Source organism: Lactuca virosa, chromosome 2 (genome assembly GCF_052849685.1).
Source record: "Lactuca virosa cultivar CGN04683 chromosome 2, Lactuca_virosa_CGN04683_v6, whole genome shotgun sequence".
In the NCBI taxonomy this organism is placed as follows: domain Eukaryota; kingdom Viridiplantae; phylum Streptophyta; class Magnoliopsida; order Asterales; family Asteraceae; genus Lactuca; species Lactuca virosa.
Window position 1 is genome coordinate 78946869 of NC_136427.1, and position 23659 is coordinate 78970527.

A 23659-nucleotide genomic window follows, 5' to 3' on the forward strand; every position below is an offset into this window, starting at 1 on the left:
GACTCACATAGGGAGTTAACATCACTTAGAGTTTACAGGAGATACTACTTCAAAAAGGAAAACAGAAAGGAGTTTTATCTATTTAAAATTGTATTCTTCGTTAAAATTATGGACACACATTCATGCATTCGGGCTTGGGATTTAAGTCTACATAATATTTGATAAGGAAAATATTGGATTTTTCTTGTGTACACATTCCATTTTACAAATAAAGGTTTTTCCAAAACTTCACCTAAAAGCTTATGAACTCACCAACTTAATTGTTGACACTCTTTCAAAACTACTTGTATTATCAGGAAACCCGTGAAACAGGTAATCAACAGCTTTTGAGGATGGGACGCCAGACGTCAAATTAAACATTTTTGTCATCATAATGTAATTGATTTTGAAACATGTAATCTCATACTATGGTGTAACTTTTTCAATTATATTTATGATGGTTGTCTTTACTATGCGCACTATTATACTCGTTGTTGTGATACTATACATGAAGTCCTCCACCCCTGAACGTTTCCACCATCCTTGGTTTGGGGGTGTGACAAAGGGAGGAGTCAGCGGACACGCGACATCAGCAGCGAAGGCCACGAGGCCGAAGATCGGAAGCAGCCACGGTGCGAGGTGCGTGTCGGATCAAGAGAGGGCCGCGACTTTGGTCGAATCAGGAGACGACGCGTGTCGGACACGGGGAAGCCTCGCATGCGAGGTGACGTGGCTGAATGGTGACCATGCGAAATTTCCCGGTTTCCAACATTTTTTCGATTTTTGTGCCCATACTTGTGAAATTCATAACGTTCGCATACGAGCTCCGTTTTCGACGTTATTTATATGGACACGTAGGTAAAATTATACTCTACGACGTTTGTTTAGACTTCGTCGGCTAATTTTGACTTTATTTTTAATATTATTATTTTTAACAGACCGGGACAGGAAAATCCGTTAAAAAATCATATCTTCTTTATCCGACGTCCGTTTTCGTATGTCTTTTTACCGTTGTACTACTTTTGACGACACCTTTGATTCTCATTTAAGTTGTGTCGGCTAAAAATCACTCGATCTTTATTTCGAGTTTTTAGCTGTCTACTGCTATACTGAAACTTAGAAAAATCATAACTTCCTCATACGAAGTCAGATTTTGACGTTCTTTTTATGAAAGTTCTCGGTTTAACATAATCTACAACTTTCATTTAGATTATTATGGCTAAAAAGCCTTTTATCAAAAAATCACTTTTTACACTGAACAATGTTTTGCCGGTTTTGTCGCGGATCTTCGATTGGTCATAACTTCTTCGTTATAACTCGGATTTCAGTGTTCTTTATATTTTTGGAAACCTTGTTACATTCTCTACCACTTTGTTCATCCCAATTAAGATTATTTAACAATTTATTTTTGATCTAAATTTGACTGGTGTCACAAATGTGTATCAAACAAGATGTAAATATTTTGCATATTCAATGTAATGGTTGTGTTTACTTTGATTACTATGATGTAATTGTTGTGATACTATACATGACGTCCTCCACCCCCGAACGTTTCCACCGTTTCGGTTTGGGGTTGTGACAGATTGGTATCAGAGCTATTGTTTATAGTGAACTAAGTATAACGAAGCTTACATGGTATACAACTATAAACACTAAAAGGGGCCGAAGCGCTCTGAAACTAAAAGTATACTTTTAAAATTTAAGTATTTTACAAGAAGTATACAAGTATACATACATACTAGAAGCTGTATCATAATAAGAATTACATAAAAGTATTTAGGGCGATTTGGGAACTACAGTTAAACCTTAATAGTTATGTAGTCATATGTGGGGCCAATATAACCTAATTAACTATATTTGTCCGAGATATGACCAAGATGTGTTTGGGAGTGACTGTGGTGTTGCGACGAGTCTGAAACTCACCAAATCTGATACTAATAAAGCACATAGTTAAAATACTATAGGAGTATTTTATAACACTGCACATAATTGTTACAAGTAGTACTAGTCCTCACAAATGAAAGACCTGCAATTCCTTGTTTACGTTAGTAAACCTTTATTGTAGATCTCTGTAAACGCTGTAGGATTAAGATATATCTTGCTCGAAAATATCTGATTCATGATCAATGTAGAAGGTTTATCGTCATTTTCCCCTTGTATCTTTTAGAGAAAGATGCCTCCCAGGAAGAGACCCAACAGAAAGAACAACAACCCTCCGACGAATCCGCCGCCACCACCTCCTCAGTTCGATCCTGCTATGTTCCAAGCAGCAGTTACAGCCGTTGTGGCTGCCGCAATGTCACAGATCAATTCTGGCGGCTCTAGCGGATCTGGAAGTGGTACTGATCCCCATAATCTTGATCGTGGTCAGAGACACCAGAAGGAGTGTTCCTACAAAGACTTTATGAATGCGAAACCCAAATCCTTTGATGGCAATGGAGGTGTAATTTCCCTAACTCGTTGGTTCGAGAAGATCAAATCAATTTTCAAGATCTGTGCGTGCCCAGAGGCAAGCAAGGTGAAGTTCGCCGCCTGCACCTTCACCGATAGAGCACTGACTTGGTGGAATGGCCGAGTCAAATCACTAATTCTGCCGGTAGCCAATGCCATGGGTTGGGAGAGTTTGAAAAAGTTAATGCTTGAGAAGTATTGCCCAAGGGGCGAGATGCAAAAGCTGGAGCACGAGCTCTGGAACTTGAAGATGAAGGGTTCCGATATTGTTGCGTACACTGCTAGGTTCTGTGACCTGGCTCTTCTATGTCCCAGGATGGTCACCCCGGAAACCAAGAAAAATGAGAGGTAAATTTGGGGATTGACACCCCCAACTCAAGGGAACGTATTGGCTGCTAAACCTCTCACATTTGACAGCACCAAGTGTCTAGCACAGACCCTGATAGATCATGGGGTTGATCATGGATCTATGGCAACCATTCCCGAACCACCAAAGGAGAGTGGTGAGAAGAAAAAGTTTTGGAACAAGCGCAAGGGCAAGTCTTCGCAGGGACCCTCCAAGAAACAACAAATAGTGGCAGTTCATGCTGCTACCACTCCTGCTGCTGTTCCTGCAACTCCAGCACTTGCCAGTAGATATGCTGGTACCCTTCCAAGGTGCGAAAAGTGTAACTTTCATCATCACGGACCCTGCCATGACATGCAATGCAATAGCTGTGGCAAAAAGGGACAACCATATCGATTTTGCAAGACATAAGTCCAACCAACCAATCAGGCTCCTGGAGCGGGTGTTGGTCAAGCCCGCTATGGCTGTGGGGAGACCGGACACTTCAAGAGAAATTGCCCAAAAGCAACAACTGGCAACACAGGGAGAGTGCTAGCCATGGGCCAGGAGGAAGCAGTCGCTGATCCTACCGTAGTTACGGGTACGTTACTCCTCGACAACTCTTTTGCATGCATTTTTTTCGATAGTGGTGCGGAGAGGAGTTTTGTTAGTCATGCATTTAAACATCTACTCAAGCATAAATCCCAATCTTTAACCAAAACATTCACCGTCCAGATAGCTAACGAAAAGAAAGAGAGCACTAACGACGTATTCATAGGCTGTACCCTTACCTTAAAACACCATTCTTTTCCAATCGACCTTATGCCAGTTTCCATAAAACGCTTCGATGTCATCATCGGCATGGATTGGTTGAGCTCCAATCGTACCGATATCCTTTTTTATGAAAAATTCATTCGTCTCAATCTGCCATCTGGTGTAGCCCTTATTATCTATGGTGATAAACTCAGTTCAAGCCTTCGTATCATTTCATGCATTAAAGCCCAGTAATATCTGCAAAAGGAGTGCCATGCATTCCTCGACTATGTCGTTAATGAGAAACAGAAAGTTAAAGACCTCGAGAGCATCCCCGAAGTCTGCAACTTTCATGATGTTTTCCCTGAAGATCTTCCCGGAATCCCTCCCGAGCGCCAAGTCGAGTTCCGAATCGACTTAATCCCCAAAGCTACCCCCGTAGCTAAATCCCCATCCCGTCTAGCGCCAGTAGAAATGCAAGAGTTATCCAGCCAGCTCAATGAACTACTAAATAAGGGATTCATCAGACCAAGTTCCTCACCCTAGGGATCCCCAGTCTTACTTGTGAAAAAGAAGGACGGGTCCTTTCGGATGTGCGTAGATTATCGCGAACTGAACAAGTTTACTGTCAAAAACTATTATCCCCTACCTAGAATCGATGAACTATTCGATCAACTCCAAGGAGCTAGCTACTTCTCAAAGATAAACCTAAGATCAGGGTACCATCAGTTACGAGTCCATGAAAGTGATGTTCCTAAGACAGCATTCTGGACTCGCTATGGTCACTACAAGTTTGTAGTAATGCCCTTTGGTCTAACCAACACACCCACAATATTCATGGACCTGATGAATCGGGTGTGCCGCCCCTTCCTAGAAAAATTCGTAATAGTGTTCATTGATGATATACTTGTCTATTCTCGGAGTGAGGAAGATCACAGTCAGCACTTGAGGCTAGTGCTAGAAACATTGAGGGCGGAGAAATTATATGCAAAATTCTCAAAATGCGAATTCTGGATCAGAAAAGTAACTTTCCTCGGTAACGTGGTTAGCGAAGAAGGCATACACGTGGAACCTTCCAAAATCAAAGCGATCGAGAATTGGTCAGCACCGAAGACACCCACAGAAATCCATCAATTCTTGGGTCTTGCTCGCTACTATCGCAGGTTTATCCAGAATTTCTCCAGGATTGCTAAGCCTCTAACCGCCCTGACTCAGAAAGGTGTAACCTTTAGTTTGGGAGAAAGACAAGACACTGCGTTCCAAACATTGAAGCAGGCCATATGCACATCACAAGTTAGCCAACTTGAGCTGTTACTTTCTGGACTCACATGAAAATGCGGTAACTTTTACTCTAGGAGGGTTAAGATTTAAATCATAGGAAAAATTCATGGTATACAAGACATTATGATCTAACCATAACCTCTGAATTTTCACGAATCCGAGTTTTGAAGAATTAATTATGCACATCACAAGTTGATGTATAATTTCTGCAGCTTTCCTGACCACTCAGTAATCAGTATTCTTTTAATAAATTGTACAATCCTACTAGGAGTTAAATCAAGAACTTGATATGGAGGAAACTAGACGTCCATATCTAACTACAAGATTTAGAATTTTAGCATTTGAAGTTCTGAGGAATTTGTTATGATTTTTAGAAGACAACACATGAAATTTGTGACTGCATAGAGCCTTCTGAGAAAACTGACTATTTTACCCCTCAAGGGTTTGGAATTTGGAAAATTGATTCAAAGTTTGAACAAACTAGACATACTAATCATTCCATAAAAATAAGTCTCATAATTTTTAGATGTTCGAATTGCCTCAAACGGATTTTTGAAGTTGAAGGGCAGAATTGGAAAAATATGCCATTTTAGCTTTTCATTCATTTTTGGTGCTTTATTAAGGACTTAATGGTTAAGTTTATAGTTTAACATTTTTAATAAAATTATTGACTACATATGAGGTTTCCAAAATATACAAAACAACTTTACTCAAAAGCCTTAATGCATGACTTAATGGAGTATAAAGTTAGGGCTTAACAAAATAATAATAAAAATGTATAAAGCTTCATTTCATGTCTTAGCCTAGGACATCCCTGGAACAAAATACCACAACTACCAACCCATGGTGGCCTGTGGTGGCAGGAGCTGACTCAAACTGGCGGTAGGAGGCTGCCAGTATTGGCGGTCCTTGGTGGTTTCACGGTGGAAAGAAGAAAAAGAGATGAGAAAAAGAGATGAAGAATTACCCAATAGCTAGAATGAGACTGGAACACTCCTCCCGACACCCTTTCCCCTAAAAGTAGCACCTCCGGTAACACCAAGTCTGATAGTACCCTCCTTCCGATCGCAACTGTCCTTCATGTTGACCCTTTTCTCGACCGGCAAATGAAAACACACACATAATTTGGTCATGGATCGATTAGGGTTAGATTAGGGCTTATAAACGTGTTTCTTGAAATCGTGGGCTGCCAAAAATCCAATCCCGATCCTTCCTAATTTATCCAGTCGAGTATAACGAAGAAAAGCCTCAATTTTTCAATTTAGACCCTGATTTTTCCCATAATGACGGAAAATACCCTCAAAACAAATTTATTTTCATAGAAGGTTTTCAACTGTGACACTTTTATCCCCTAATTCTTCATTATCATCCATTATTGATTCATGGATGTTATTTCAACTTAACTATTATTATTATTATTATTATTATTATTATTATTATTAGTATTATTATTATTTTTTCTTTATTTATTATTTAGCCACTTAATATTTATCGGAACTTTTTTATTCATTTTTATCACCGATAAAATTCCTTAAAATTATTCTCCTTAATTATATAATTATTAATTTAATTAACACTCGATTCCTGAATCACTTATCATAAAAAAATAGAGCATTACAGGTTCATTTCCATTTCAATACATTTTCTATAAAACTAAGCCATGGTGACTTAAAATTGCATACCGGAAAATTCTATTGTATAATATTTATGGTTTTTATATGATAGTATAATAGCTATGACCTATGGTCTTGTAGCAAATTCTGTAGCGACATAGCTACGGATTTTGAGTCCGTAACAAATGGTGTAGCAAGCTAACTACGGACTTAGATGCGGTAGCAAATTTTGTATCAAAATAGCTACAGATTTTGATTCTGTAACAATTTCTGTAGCAAAGTAACTACAAACTTTAATCTGTAGCAACAGTTGTAGCAAAATACCTACGCCTTATAATTCTGTAGCAAATTTCATAGCATGATAACTACGGACTCCGATTGCGTAGCAACATTCTATAGTTATTCAAATATTAGCTATAGAATGCAATTTTTATAGTATATTCTGTAGCAAATATACCTACGTCTAACTAATTTGTAGTATATTCCATAGTAGAATAGCTATGGTTTTTAATTCTGTAGCAAAATTCCGTAGTTATTCAAATATTACCTACAGAATGTAATTATGTAGCAAGTTCCATAGCAAAATAGCTACGACAAGCCATTCCGTAGCATAATCCGTAGCAGAATAACTACGGATTTTACTTTCGTAGAAAATTTCCGTAGTTATTTCAACTTTTTCTTGTAGTGTATCTTGTCTCCTTAGAAGGGACGGAGGACTTCGTGGTCTTCTGCGATGCATCCAATCAGGGGCTAGGTTGTGTGCTCATGCAGCGAGGAAAGGTCATTGCATATGCCTCGAGACAATTAAAAGCACACGAAGTAAATTATACAATTCACGATCTGGAGTTGGGAGAAGTGGTCTTCGCATTAAATATTTAGAGACATTACCTCTACGGAACCAAGTGCACTGTCTTCACTGATCATAAGAGCCTAAAACAAATTTTCGATTAGAAAGAGTTGAACATGAGGCAACAGCGGTGGGTAGACCTACTCAGCGATTATGAGTGAGAAATACACTATCATTCCGGCAAGGCCAATGTGGTGGCAGATGCCCTCAGCCGGAAAGAGTATTCAGGTCGCATAGTGAAGGCACTTACAATGACTTTCCATTCCCATCTGTCCACCCAAATCAGAGAGGCTTAGCTAGAAGCCTTGAAACCAGAGAACATGTTGGAGGAAGCTTTGAGGGGAATGGAAAAGAACTTAGAGATCAAGGGAGACGAAGTTTACTATTTGATGAACCGAATCTGGACCCCAAAGTTCGGTGGTTACAGAGAAGTTGTCATGAACGAAGCTCACCGGACTAGATACTTCATTCACCCAGGTTCGGATAAGATGTATCTAGATCTTAAAAAGCTCTATTGGTGGCCAAACATGAAAGCAGAGATCGCTACCTTCGTGGGCAAGTGTCTGACTTGCGCCAAGGTGAAGGTGGAATATCAAAAGCCCTCAGGTCTATTTCAGCAGCCAGAAATACTTGAGTGGAAGTGGGAACGAATCACAATGGACTTCATTACCAAATTGCCCAAGACCCCGAGTGGCCATGACACTATCTGGGTAATCGTCAACAGATTGACTAAGTCTGCCCACTTCTTGCCAATCAAGGAAACATACAAGATGGAGAGACTGACTCGAATCTACATCCAAGGAATAGTTCGACTGCATGGTGTGCCTGTGTCCATTATCTCTGATCGAGATAGCAGATTCACCTCAATATTTTGGCAGTCACTGCAGAAGGCTCTTGGGATTAAGTTGGATATGAGCACAGCTTACCATCCACAGACAGACGGACAGGGTGAGAGAACTATTCAAACCCTAGAAGACATGCTGAGAGCGTGCATTATCGACTTTGGTAAGTCGTGGGATACCCATTTGCCATTGGTCGAGTTCTCTTAAAACAACAGCTATCACACTAGCATCAAGGTTGCGCCGTTTGAAGCCCTCTGTGGATGTAAGTACAGATCCCTTCTATGCTGGGCTGAGGTGGTTGATACGCAGCTAGTCAAAGGACAAGTTCCTGATAGCACTCTCACTGGCCCAGAAATCATCCGAGAAACCACCGAAAAGATAGTACAAATCCGAGAACGAGTAAAGGCTTCAAGAGATAGACCAAAGAGCTACGCCGATAAGAGAGGAAAACCTTTGGAGTTCCAGGTTGGTGACCATGTTTTGTTAAAGGTATCACCCTAAAAAGGCATGATACGCTTTGGAAAGCGTGGAAAGCTAAATCCAAGATACATTGGGCCATTCGAGATCCTCGTTGGGATCGGCCCCGTAGCTTACAAACTTCGTTTACCCCAAGAGCTTAGCAATATTCATCCCGTCTTCCACGTGTCGAATCTTAAAAAGTGTCTATCCGACGAAACCCTTGTGACCCTTCTTGATGAGATCGAGATCAACGAGAACCTTAATTCTATGGAAGAATCAGTCGAAATCATGGATCGGGAAGTCAAACGAACGAAACAAAGTCGCATAACGATAGTGAAGGTCCGCTGGAATGCCAATCGGGGACCTGAATTCACTTGGGATCGAGAAGATTCAATGCAACAGAAGTACCCTCATCTCTTTCCGAGTCCATGATTTGTATTCTATGTTAGAATTTTGGGACGGAATTCCCTCTATGGGGGGATGATGCGACAACCCGAACCTTTTTCCGTTAACGTTAGCCCGATTCCGTTAAATAAATTTTAAATTTTATTTTGTTCCGTCAAATTCTTATAGCTTGGAAAATCATTAATTTATATAATTAAATTTTATATAAGAGTTGGAACCAAAATCGCACGAACACCCGAGTTTTTCTTTGAAAATCAACAAAATCCGGTATGATTAGTGTTCACGGCTGTGAACCCGATCACGGTCGTAAACCAATCACAGCTGGTGGACCCCACCACCGACCATGAACCCGTCCTATATATACGTGTTCTTACCCTCATTTATACTTTTCTGGCCGAAAACACACTTTCTCTCTCTAAAAACCACCACCCGAAAACCCAAGTTTTCTCTTCATCTATCACTCAATCCATCTTAGAACTCGTTTTGGAGCATCAAACATCCGTCTTTTCATCAAATCAAGCATTGCTATTCTTGAGTTCATGGCCGTAAACCCTTCAAATCTTCATATTTCACCAAGAACACCAAGAACAGGCCGTGAACCATTCAAAGACCATAAACCCTTCAAAGGCAGTAAACTGTTCACGGCCGAGAACAGTTCACGGCCGAGAACAGTTCACAACTGTAATCCCTTCAGGGCCGCAATCAACCCTACATCGTGAATCTTTGCTGCAAACCCACTTTTCCTCTTCGATCGAGTCTCGGTAACATTCCATAACCAAAAAGAAGTGTTTTTCTAACACTTTAACTAATGGATTCGCTAATATAAATACAAATATGTGTTTAATTATTATTAGGATTCCGTTAACTTCGCGTACAACAACTCGAGGGTCCTCATTTCCACTCTCATTGTCTGGCACATACGCAACCAACTGTGAGTTCATACTCCTACGCTTTTACTATTTTAACGTTTTCAGGGGAGGAATACAAGCCAAACACAAATAGTTTTTGTGAACTTTATACACAGAATTTCAAACAGGATTAAAACTTATGCAATTGACATAACCAAAAGATAACCAAATTTTATAAAATGTTTAGATATCTTATCCCTTTTGTAACATGCTGAGCATAAGGAAAGTTTTCAACTCATAACTATAATTGCATAGTTTTTAGAACAATACACGAACCGAGTACTTAACAATATATGCAAACTATAATAGGTATAGTTTGGGATTTCCATACACAGTTTTACCATCTCTGGAATTATACATTAACAGTTATATAAACTATGACTGATATAGTTTATGGTATACATTACTACTTTCTTAATACAAGAATACCATACTAAATAATTATTTAAGTATAATTATTTTTACTCTACAAGACATACATATAGATTCAAGTACCTGTGAACATTACATTACACGTAAACCAGTTAATACAGGGTAATGAGACATCACTTCAATTGTACCCTTCGAGGTGCGAGCTAAATCCTATCATAGTATAACCAGAGTCTTATGGATGGAGAGCATGAGATTTGTGAATAGATCTATTCGGGATTGACTATCCCACACCTGAACTGCTAGCTACAGCTAGGTAGGCATGCCTGGGGTAACAAATGTTATAACGTCCGACGTCTGAAGAACGTCGTAGAGGTCACTAGGTCATAGCAAGCATGGTTATACGAACTCACAACAGTATAAACTAACCTTTTGTTTATGGGATTTCGTTCTTCATTAGTTTTATTTTCATTAATAGAACTACTGCATACTACAACTAGAGGATTCCAGGAATTTCAACTCATGGTTTTATTTTAAGTAATAAAACTACTATACATACTGGTGGTAACCAGGGTATTCAAACAGAACATTCTATACATACTGTTGATAGCCAGGGTTTTCATACAAAAGGGTTTTCATTCAAACAACATTATACAATACATCTGGTGGTAATCAGGCATACAAACTAATACATTATGGAACACCGTAACGAACACACATGTTAGAAAATATTGGATTTTCTTTGAAACATACAAACATTTTCAACTATTCATCAACAAGTTTTTATTTCAAAAACATGCTTTATGAACTCACCAGCTTAATGCTGATACTCTTTTCAAAACCGCTTGTATTCTCAGGAAATCAGTAGACAGGTACTCCTGCAGCTTTTGAGAAGACGGAGCGCATAGAGTGACGTCTTTCTATATTCTGCTATACTTTTGGTGTATACAAATGTGTATAAAAAAAGATGTAAATATTTTACATATTCAATGTAATGGTTGTGTTTACTTTGATTACTATGATGCAATTGTTGTGATATTATACATGACGCCCTCCACCCATGAACGTTTCCACCGTTTCGGTTTGGGGGTGAGACATCTTCTTCCCCTTTCCTTGCCCAATGTCCAAGACAGGAGCTGTAGTAGGGGTGGAGGCAATGCCTTTTCCCTTCATTCCTGCTTCAGCAGTTCGCAGGAAGTTCTGAAGTTGAGCCAATATGGTCTCTTGGTTGTTCAGATGATAAGTTAGGATAAACTGATCAAAACAACTAGGCAATAAGTGCAATACTATATCACTAGCCAATTCCTAATCAAATTTCACATTGAGTTTTAGCAACCGCTCCACGTATGGTTGCATTCTTTGCACGTCTCTACTGAAGGACTCTCCATCTTTCATCTTGCTAATGATTATGGACTTCACTACCTCATACTTCTCTTGACGAGCTCGTTGATGGTACGTTTCCATCAAGTCCTTGTTCATTACGTATGGCCAGTAATCCTCATAGAACCTTTATAGCTTAGGATTCATAGTCGCCACCATGATGCATGTCACTTTGTTTGCATCATTGTAGTGTTTCCTATACTCAACTAGTTCTGCGACAGTAGCTTTGGTTTCATCAATCTCGAGAATTTCCTTTTCGAGCACATACTCTTTTTCCTCAAAACGTAGAGCCATTTCGATGTTATGCATCCAATCATTATAATTGGTGCCATCAAAAGTAACCCTCGAGCAAATGTTCAAAGTGATAATTTGTTATTGGTGGAGGAGGATCCAGAAGCATCATTGGGAGTAGACATCTCAAAGAGAAGAAAGGGCAAGTTTTAGATTAGATAGGAGTATTCCTCAATATAATACCCAAATGAAATATTAAGGATAGGATCCAACTAGATAATTCACAACATAGAAGATAGATGTCGTAATCTAATTGTGAATTAACTAAAGGTAGGTAAATGACGATTTACCAATTTCACCACGAAAACAAAATTTTTAAACGAATTAGGTTTTTAATGAAATTCCTAGATCTTTTGAGATTCATTGAACTATTCAATTGCATGTTTAATCTTGATTATGCTCTTCCATTTGTGACTAGGATACTGAGGATCACGAACAAGATGTGAATAACAATGCAAATTAGCTTGGTACTCTCGATTTCATTTATCATCTCATCTTAATAATGATAATTTTTCGAGACACCCCTTACCACTCTTTATTAGCCCATATTAGTGTTTCGGTTAACCATACACGCTCCACTAACGACTAATAAGGTGCAATGTGCAATCTCATGGATTAGCATCAAATTCACATTTTTCCTAAAGTAACTAAGATTAAGAATTTAATAAAAGAATTTAGTTACTTTATGATTCATTATACTTATTAATGAGAATTGTTTGTCCTATCAAACCCGTTTGGCTAACCACCCTCCACCAATTAAGGAAGCGGTGAGTGAGAGTGGACACTCATTCAACTACCATTTTATAGGAAGTTTCCTTATACCCCCTTATATCGGCTTCGTAAATGAGATGTACTAGCAGTTCGACTAACTTGACTTATACGTATAGTAAATATTAAACATTTAATTTTACATATAGTATAAGGTATATCTTAAACATTCAAAATAATAGGTTTAATTAATAAATTTCGAAAATTAAAACCTTTAATTCAAATTTAAAATTAAACCACATGATTTAATAATTATCTTAATTAAACATTTAATTAATTTATTAAATCAGTTGAGGATTAGCCGATTAAATAAATCAAGATAATTTAACATAATCCACTCCCCCCAAATTTCGAAAATCATGGGGGAGGGGGATAAATCAAAATTTATAATTATCTAGTTAATCAAATAAGGAGATAATTACCAAAAATAAAATAACTCTACCAGAAACCCTAATTTTCGAAAATAGGCTTATCTTGTTGAGGAAGGCAAGGATTTCAATCCTTGCCATTTTTGAAATTTATGAGGGTTTAGGATACCCTAATTTCACAACTTGCAGGACAAGAGAAAGGGTTAAAACCCTTTCTAAATTTTCAAAACAAGTGTTAAGAAACCCCAATTTTGAAAAACCGTAACTCCAAAAGCGTTTAATTGCCATATACCTTAGTTGATCAAAGTCAAACAATTTCAAACAAATTCAATAGAAAACAAGCCATGGTTCTAATACTACTGATGGGTTTTGAGCAAAACAAACAAAAACCTATGTGTGCCTGCAACCTTAATTCTTGGATCTATGTTTTCTCTAAATGCAACCCTAAGTTTAAGGGTTTGGACCCTATTTAAACATCATTATGGCCTCCAAGTCTCTTTTTCCATTAACCTCCCTCACTTCACTCAACCTTAGCAAACCGTAGTCCATTGTTTGAGCATTCTTGAACTTTGGTGTGCATTTTAGTGACCTTAAAGGAGAAGGAAGGAATTAAAATAACCTTGAAAGCTTGAAGAAGCTTTGGATCTGGAATCCTCATCTATCTAGTAAACTCTATGAGGGATAAAGTTCTGAACATGGCTTGCATTTCTTTAGATCTAGTTAACTCTTGATTCTTGAAGCATTTTGGTCCCAAGTCTTGACAGTTATGAGTATGACATACTCTAGCCCATATAAGCAGTCCTTTCAAACATTTTGAGATGTCTAGAAGCATAAATATATGATCTTGGTTCTTAGTCTTCCCCATGCATATGCTAGGATGTCCTAATGGTGTAAGAAGTTAGGGTTTGTTGATATTATGCACTTATAGCCATGAAAATCACAAAGTTGAAAACTTTATGACTTGTAATGTTATTTTGGGCTTAAATATGGATTTGGACATAAGCACTTGATGTATTAAGCTCTTAATAAGAAGTTGAGGTGACCAGGTATGTACGATGGGCGTACCAAATAATACCCTATGCGTACGCGGTCAAATCCTAGACTTCTTCGTCAAGAGGTGTATATCGCACGTACAACAAAGGTCACCCAGCGTACCCGACTGGGTTAACGCGGTTGTGTTGACTCGGTTGGTTGTTGACCTTAACCTTTTATCCAAGGTTGACCTAAGAGTAGTTTGGGTATTTTAGGTCTTTTATGAATATTAACTAAGCTTAGGTCACCGATTTCGTTTAGGCAATCAGTAGAGTCGGTGTTAGGGTTGTACTCGGTGTTGTGTACGTTTCTTCTACTCATCGGACTGATAGGTGAGTATTCCTCACTATACTCGTCGGTCGAAGGCACCAATGCAGGCCCACTAGATTATGTATAGGATAATGTTATGCTATTATATGATTGATTAGTAGATCTGTATGATTATTTGTATTTGCTGGATCTGTGTTTATGTTTACCTATTATATATGTCGATATACTGTTGTTAGGTTGAGGCGGTCCTGCTTTGTGCTGAAGGCCAACACACCCGGGGTGGTCCGGATAGGCTATTGGCCCTTCGAGGTGGTCCATTCATGCCAAATGTCTGTACAACAATCCAAATAGGTTGTAGGCCTGGCAAGGCGGTCTAGTCAGGCTGAAGGCTCATATTTGCATGCTTTTGTTTGTATTGTTGTGTGATGGTAGTTTGGGAGAAGTCGCTAAGCTTTGGCTTATAGTTTCAGTTTATTGTTTCAGGTACTTCAGAGAATCATGGGAAAGCGAAGGCTTGATCGTGCACATCCTCCTATATTCATGATATTGACTTTCAGGACACTCTGATATGATCTTACTTTTGAAACAATGATTTTTCTGGTAAACATTTATGGATAATGGATATTTTTGAAAATTTTAAATTTCTATGATTTTTGGGTCGTAATAGGGAGTCTAAATGAAAGTTTTAGATCTCTTCGATAGCTATGCATGGATATAAAATCCGTAAAAAAATGGACCTCGTATGAGCAAGTTTTTAATTTTCTAAGAAAACACAAAAAACTCCACATGCAGCCGCTCGCACAAACAGCATGCGCGACGAGCACTGTCACACCACCCAAAATGTGACACGTGGCACCATGCAGAAAACAACACTTCACCCTCTTCCGAACAGATTCAAGAGGCACACCTGATCTATGCACGACACGTACTCCAAAATTAACTATATAAACCCTTAGAAATCAGCTCATTTCTCATATCAACTCCACCCGAATTCTCTGGATCAGTTTCCACCCCCAGTCCCATTTACTCCCGATTTTCCGGCCACTTTGGCGAAACCCTATGGTGTCATAGTCGATGAATAGAAGCTCCCGTATCACAGTTCTACTTGCATAATTCCCGGTTTTCACTAGATTAATCTATAAGTTAAGCTACACTTATTTTATTTAAGTGTAACTTTTAATTATTATCATTAGTCATTATTATGAACCTATAATTAAGATTTATCGTTGATTCAAAGTCATTATACTGATTCATCTACTTATGGGAGTGATGTCTAGGCTGGATTTAGTGAGGAGTTTAAAGTGGGATTTCCAAACAGTATACTATATATACCAAACGGACCCTACCTCCGATATGATCCTACCTGGTTATTACCAACTTGATATATCTTAATGTAGACATTAGGATCATACCTTTAACTCCCACTTAATATTAACGATTATAGGTCCGGGGTAGCCAAATATCAATCAACTATGGATGAGTAATACGCCTCATTTAACACTTATTTTGTTAACCCTCTTTAAGTGTGATTACTTATCTTTGTTATTGTTTCTTTAGTTTTTCCTTCAATATACTTTCCTTACATAATTATTCATATATATATATATATATATATATATATATATATATATATATATATATATATATATATATATATATATATATATATATATATATATATATATATATATATATATATATATATATATATATATACTTAATCCTATGTTTAATTATTATCATTTTATAGATATTCTTTCATAGATTCTAGTACAGTTAAGTACATTTCCCATCCTTATGTTTGGTATTAATATAGTTTATTCCATAATTATTCTGATACGTGTATATATATATATATATATATATATATATATATATATATGTATATGTATGTATATATATATATATATATATATATATATATATATATATATATATATACGTATATATATTAAACAATACTTAAAAAATAATTATTAGGTTCTTGATACTCTTAGGATATTAGGGTAGAGTAACAACTAGGTACAATTCTTATCCAAAAATTTAGCGAGCATAACGACTAGAAACTAGGTTATTCCAGGGAATAGGCCAGCATAACAACTAGGTATAATCGTCAAGTATAATCTTAGGCATCATAACGACTAGAAACTAGGTTATCATATTTAAAGCTTAGGTAGGGTAACTATCGAGAATAATCTTATCCTAACGTTTGCATGCAGTTTCACAACTATTGATATATTACAAGTAATAATATTTTTGTGTAAGTCATTGAAATAGTTTTATAGCATGTATACTCCCCCCACACCATAAAACATTTGAAAATAGTATAAGTGGGGCCATGAAACTTACCTTAACAATGATATTCGAAAGATTTAGGTTATCGCATCAGGAACTTCCAGCCACCCTAGGAGTTAGGGAGTATTTTGGATCGGCTCAGAGAGAAAGAGAAAGTGTTTGAGGTGTGAAGATTTGGATAAGTGAAGGCCACTATTTCTATGTGACATACCCTAATTTCTCATCCAGAAAAGACCGATTTAATTTATGCTTTTAAAATAAAATCAGAGTAATCCTTTTAAAAGATGTTGCGGAATTTGTCCCCAAAAAAAACATGATAAAAGTTTATCAAAACCTTTCTTTAAGAAATATATATTTTCATTTTATATCAAAACCTCGGGATGTCATGTTCCGATACAGATCAAAAGCATAAACAAGACATTATAAGCCTTACAACAGTTATTTACAACTACTGGCCAATAATCCAAAAATCTCTCATCATCATCCGACAATGCTCGGGGTCCACTACCTGTAATACAAAAAGCTGAGTGGGTCAGGCTTGGGAGCCTGGTGAGCATATAGGTTTTTCAACCCACAAATAATAATAAATTTATTAAATTCATCAACCAACAATAACCCTGATTACCCATTCCCGTTATCCTCACTTTACGTCCCTAAACACCTATCACAAGGGACCTAGCCTAAGGATTATCATCAGGATGGACACTACTGCTAAGGGGACTCCTCAGCCATACATGTCCTTAAGGAAACCATGAGGGGGATGGAGTACACCAATGAACATATAGTTCACCAACACCTACAGGATGTGAACCTGCTAGCGTTCCACTGGACTGTCTAAAAAGGTTCGTGGTCGTCATCTATACTCCGCTAGACGACTACTACAACAACAATAACAACAAAATCGAGGCCTCTCATCATTTTAACACACATCAACTATTTCGTCTACCCATGTTTTACCCAACATATTTGTAGATAAAAATACATACACAATTTAAAACTTGTATAAAACATCTATTCAACAGTCATCTTAAATAAACAATCAATATAATTGTACATAACACGTATTTTATAGAAAATACTTCATATCTATGTGTAAGATGAAAGTGACTATACACTCACATGATTTAACGATAATTGGGCAGCACTTCGTTTCCTAAAACAATCGTTTCTGATAAAACCGGGGGTTTTAATGAGAAACCGGGCTCTGCGAGGGTTAGGCTTCAAAACCGAAAAGATAAAATTTTCCCGGTCTTCGGGCACTTTGGAACGTGTTTTGGATGTTTGGTATGATACCGGGGCTTTAGGGGAAGTTGGAATGGAAGAAATATGGGTTTAGGGGTGAAATATGGCAATTTTCTAAAATATACCCGGGAGGTCTCGCACCCTTCTATTTATAGGGGGAGGATTCGGATCCGAGGGCTGAGAAGCGACCACGCGGCAGCAGATGCGAGGGGGGGGGGGTGGCGCGCATGTGAGGCTCGGACACGCAAGGAGGGCACGCGTCGGACGCCTATTGGACCACACTTCGGACGGCTCTCCGGATCGGACACGCATCTGATCAATCACCGAGATCGGACACGGGGCTGGTTCCGAGCGAGGGTGACGTGGCCTATTCCGGACCGTGCGGAATTTCTTGGATTTCGTGTTTTTCTCGATTTTTGAGCCAAAATTTTCTAAAAGCCATAACTTTCGCATACAGGATCCGTTTTTGACGTTTTTCATATGCACGCGTAGGTAGGGTTATTCTCTACAACTTTCGTTTAGACTTCGTCGGCTAATTTTGACTTTAATTTTTATATTATTATTTTTAACAGACCAAGACATGAAAATCTGTTAAAAATTCATAACTTCTTCATCCGACGTCCGTTTTCGTCTGTCTTCATCCGACGGGCGTTATTTTTATACATACTCTCGGTTTAACAAACACTACGACTTTCATTTAGATCACCAAGGCTAAAAAGTAGTTTATCAAAAACTCACTTTTTACGTCATTCGGCGCCGTGCCGGTTTTGTCGCGGAACTTCGACATGTCATAACTTCTTCGTTATAACTCGGATTTCGGTATTCTTTATATATCCAGAATCCTTGTCACGACTACTACAACTTTCTTAGTAGATATCGGCTTTATCTAATATTTATTTTCGACGCTTATTTTTAATTAATTAAATCCTAATAATTAAGCATAAAACACATAATTCACATAATAATCACATAATTCCTCTTTATTTCTTCAAAATGAGTTACAAAGGTTGATCTAGACTATATCATCATTAATGCCTATCCTGGAAACACGGGCGTTATATTGTAGGTTCAATTTTGGGATTCACGCGACACTAATATCTAGGCGCGCCATGCATGGTTTTCATGGCTCCATTAAAACTTTCCGCGTGTCACTTTCCTGATGGTCCACGTCTCTTGTATCTCGACGAATTTGGGTGTCAGGCATGCACGTCATGTGTGGCATGCTTTACTCACGCACAATTAATATTTTTCAAAAATTCATGTCTCTCTTATATGAATCTTGTTTCTGGCATTCTTTAGATACTCGTGTAGCTATTGACAAGTACTATAACTTTCCTTTAGGTTGTTTTGTCTAATTCCTAATTCCATTTTTAGCCTGTATTTTATGTTTTTCTAAAAATTTTATCTTCTTCGTACGTACTCTGTTTTTTGTCCTTATTTGCCTCTAAGTTCTTGTCTGGAGGAATACTACGAATTTCCTTTTACTGATTTTAATCAAAACTCAACCAATTACTTAGTACTATTTTTGACATTGTGAATTTTATTAACAGAACTGATTTTACTTCTACTAAACTCATACCTCCTCTAATCGAAGTCAGATTCTTACGAAATTTATACCCTTGAATTTTCCTTGCAACGTACTTTCTTAATATGTTCCCTTTTATACTAGTTAACGTAACTTTTTTCGCACTTAATCATGCGATTTATGTCTATTTTGGACTATTTTCTCTTATATACTGAGGTTCTAAGCCTCGTGTTTAGATACTTATCATTTTCCCAGTCCTTTTACAATTGGTGACCGGTGATAATTGTCGCAGTTGTCAGATTCTCTCCCTGAAATTCAGACCGTGCAATTTTATTATTTGGGGAGACCGTTTTCTTAATCCTTCTTTGAACGTTCCTACCTGTTAGGACAACTTATTCCCCTTTTATCACTCATCTTTCGGTTTACGTTGTTTCTAATTCTAATTTTAAACTTCATCCTTTTGGTTTTTATTTATTCTTATTTTACACCAATAGGAAATCTAGTGTAACACCAGTCAAAATAGGTCAACAACAATGACATGTGATTATGTCAATCAAGTAATATGATTATGCCAATCAAGTAATGTGATTATGTCAATCAAGTAATGTGATTTCCTTAAAAAAGTAATGTGATAAACTTACGATGTAATGCAAGTATGAATTTTCGTACATAATCTATAATATAAATCAAAGTATACTTCCATACAAATCTCAATCTAACTTCGCGTGAAGAAGTTATGATAAACTCTAACACTATAAAGCTCTATAATAAGAAGAAGTTATAATATAGTGAGAGTTAGCTATATGAATATGAAAGAAAGTTGTAGTACTCGGAAATACCTATGTGCGGATATAAAGAATGTCAAAAACGGAATGCTCATGGAAAAGATATAATCTTCCGAAGATATAGCAGGCTAAGAGTGTGACACGTGGTAGAAACCTTAACCAGCCATGCTCCACGACATGAACATGAAGGTTCACGACGTGAATGTGATCAAGGACACTTCTCAAGGCTAGAATGTAGATGGCAAGTCTACGGGAGTGAAGTGCTAAGACTCCATGACGTGGACATAATGGTTCACAACATGAAATCAATATCTTGACATCTTCCGAAGCTAGGATCAAAATGGCAAGTCTACGAGGTGATGCAACTGTGCTTCACGACGTGGACATATAAGTCCACGACGTGGACTTGTCTTGGGCAGCCTATAAATAGCAAGCTTGACCCTAACACTTCTTCCACCTAAATTTATTTCCTCTCTCTCAACTGTTGAAGGCATTCCGCTTTCCAAGCCCGCCGATCATGAACCGCTGACCGTTTCTAGTAAAATTCTATAAAATCACGCTACTAGCGTGAGTTTCATGGCCACACTTTTTTATGTTTTCTGGGGGAAATGCATGCTAAATATTGTACGCAAGTTAATATTATGTTTATATGATAATATATTCTTATTAACATAAATAGTTATATTAACCGGGATATAGTTGTTTTATATCATATATACCTAGAATATATCTGATATAATGAAAACATACAACTATCCTAAACTTATTAGCATGTTATTATACTAATGTAGACCCTGAGTTATACTCGGGAGTTCTATATATATTATGTGTGATATAGCCCCGAAGTTATACTCGACAGCTATGTATACTAATTGTTAAGTATATTATTATTATTGGTTTTATGTCAAGATAAAACCTGGTATGTTATTAATATAGCCCTGAAGTTATATTCACGAGTTCTATATATACTTGTTAAGTATGTTATTATTATTGGTTTTATGTTAAGATAAAACATGGTTTTACTTCAAGTTATAGTTGTTGTACTGCCTAAGTATTATGAAATTAGAAGTAATGTTTAAAAGCATAGTTTAATAATTTAGGGTTTTAGACACAAATATGCTTTTGTTATTAGAACTTTAGGAGGTCGACAAAGTCTACATGAGCTATTATAATCATCAACTAAGATTGGGAATCTTAGGGGAAATCCTATGACCTGTAACTATTAATCCCATGTGAGCGAGGAAGTCATGTAGAAAAATATACATGTTGAAACCTCACTCATTGTTATTAGCTACAACCCAATATTTAGCTACGACTCGAGCATCTGTCTCGTTTTCTTCTAGCCAGTGGACATCAAAGGACTCCACAATCTACTTGGTAGCTTTATTGTAGACCCGATAAGCAGTACGTCCAACATACCCGGCGAAGTAGCAATCGTCAACCTTTGAATTGAACTTTGGAGTGGCTTCAAGATGAAGAAGAGCGCATGGGCATCCAAAAGTGCGGAAATGAGAAACACTTGATTTGTGACCGTAGACAATTTCGAACAGAGTCTTCATGTGCTGTTTGTTGATTAGGATCCGGTTCTGAACATAACATGCCGTATTGATAGTCTCATCACAGAAGAACACCGATAATTTTGAGTCACAAAGCATTGTTCTAGCAGCGTCAATTAGGGTTCTATTCCTTTTTCAGCACATAAATGGTCCAGAATAGCATTCTTGAATTCGGTCCCATTGTCGCACCGGATGCCTTTCACCTTCTCATTGGTCTGATTCTCAATCAGGACGATGAACCTCTTGATCAGCTCTACATTCCTACACTTAATCCTCAGAAAGAATACCCAGGTAAAATGAGAGTAATCATCTATTATAGCCAGACAGTACGAGCTTTTGTTGATGCTAAGAACATTCACTGGTCCAAAGAGATCCATGTGAAGCAATTGAAGAAGTGTATCAATTGAGTTGACCAGTTTAGGCTTGTGCGGTTTTCAATGATGCTTTCCCTGTGCACAGGCCACACACTTCTTGAAGGGGACAAAATCTTTGATGCCAGAGTGTTAGAGCAAAAAGTGACCCTCTTAAACTTGGCAATCCGCAATTACTTTCTGTCTACCGCAACTATCTTTTTACATCCTCTGACTTAGTGTGATAGCCTTTCTTTATCCAATGGACCTTGCATGGCCATGTTAGTCAGTAGGTTATTATTTGTTTATTCAGGATGTAACTTTTAGAGGCTCTATAAATAGAGTGCTCATCTTCTCGTATCAAACACCTCTTACCACTTCTTCACTATGATCTTTTGATCTTTCTCTCTGAAATATAAAGATCACTTTCTCATACCTCTATTTTATTGATCATCATTGAAGATCCTCTTCACTTTAAACTGATCTCACATACTAACTCGTGTTTGAGTGCAAACCTTGTTACGAATCAGTTTGGTGTATACTTGTTATAACTTGTTATTATTATTATTGTTGAGCTTTTATGATCCTTTGAGATTAACTTATTCTGCAACTATAATCTTGTACTAACGTTTGTTCAAGTGTTTTCCATAGTTCTTCTCTCAACAATTGGCATCAGATCCAAAGTGCTTGCTTTTTAAACAAAACTCTGATTTTGAAAAGCCTTCTATACCACTAAAGCTCATTCTTAAAAAAACGAAAAAAACAAAGGAAATATGGCACAAGCTTTATCATTAAACGTTTCCAACAATATTGGAGGCTCCAACAGAGCTCTGATACTTGTTGCCAGCGAATATCACCACTGGTCTAAAAGAATGGAGAGGTATTTGAAAAGACTTGGTAGAGATGTGTGGAGATCTGTGGAAGAGGGACCCCATGTTCCAATCCTTACTGTAAGGTTGAAAATATGTTGTAATATGTCGAAGTTTGTGTAATAGATGCTTTCGTTAGTTTCATTATGTATTTACTAAGGCACCTTTTAGTCGAAGTCGAATGCTTTCCTTAGTATTTTTTGTATGCTTTACTGTTTTCCTATAAATAGAAAATGTTACCTAGAGTTAGATAAGAGTTTCGTGAGTCTGTCTTGTCTATTCTCTCTTTGTAATCGTAAAGCATAATTGAGCTGAAACAAGATCTTATTTACTCTCGATGTTCTTAATTCTCGTTACTCTGATTCTACATTCATTACTTGATTCAATACTTCATCAATTGGTATCAGAGCAAGAATCATATCTCTGCGATCTGATTTTCATTCTGAATCAAAATATTTTTGGACCAATTTTTGATTAAAAAGTTTCCGTACCTTTTGTTGTGAAAATTGTTCTTGATGTACAGTTGTGATTCGATTCTGCAACTGATTAGTTGAATCGAGTGTTCTACTTGACATCTCTGATTGTTTCAGCAATTTGCTTTCAAAATCTCTTAAGTTTTTATGAAAAATTCATCCGTACGTTCATGGCTAATTTCAACCTGAATTCAATGACATCTTATTCTCATCCGCTAGGATC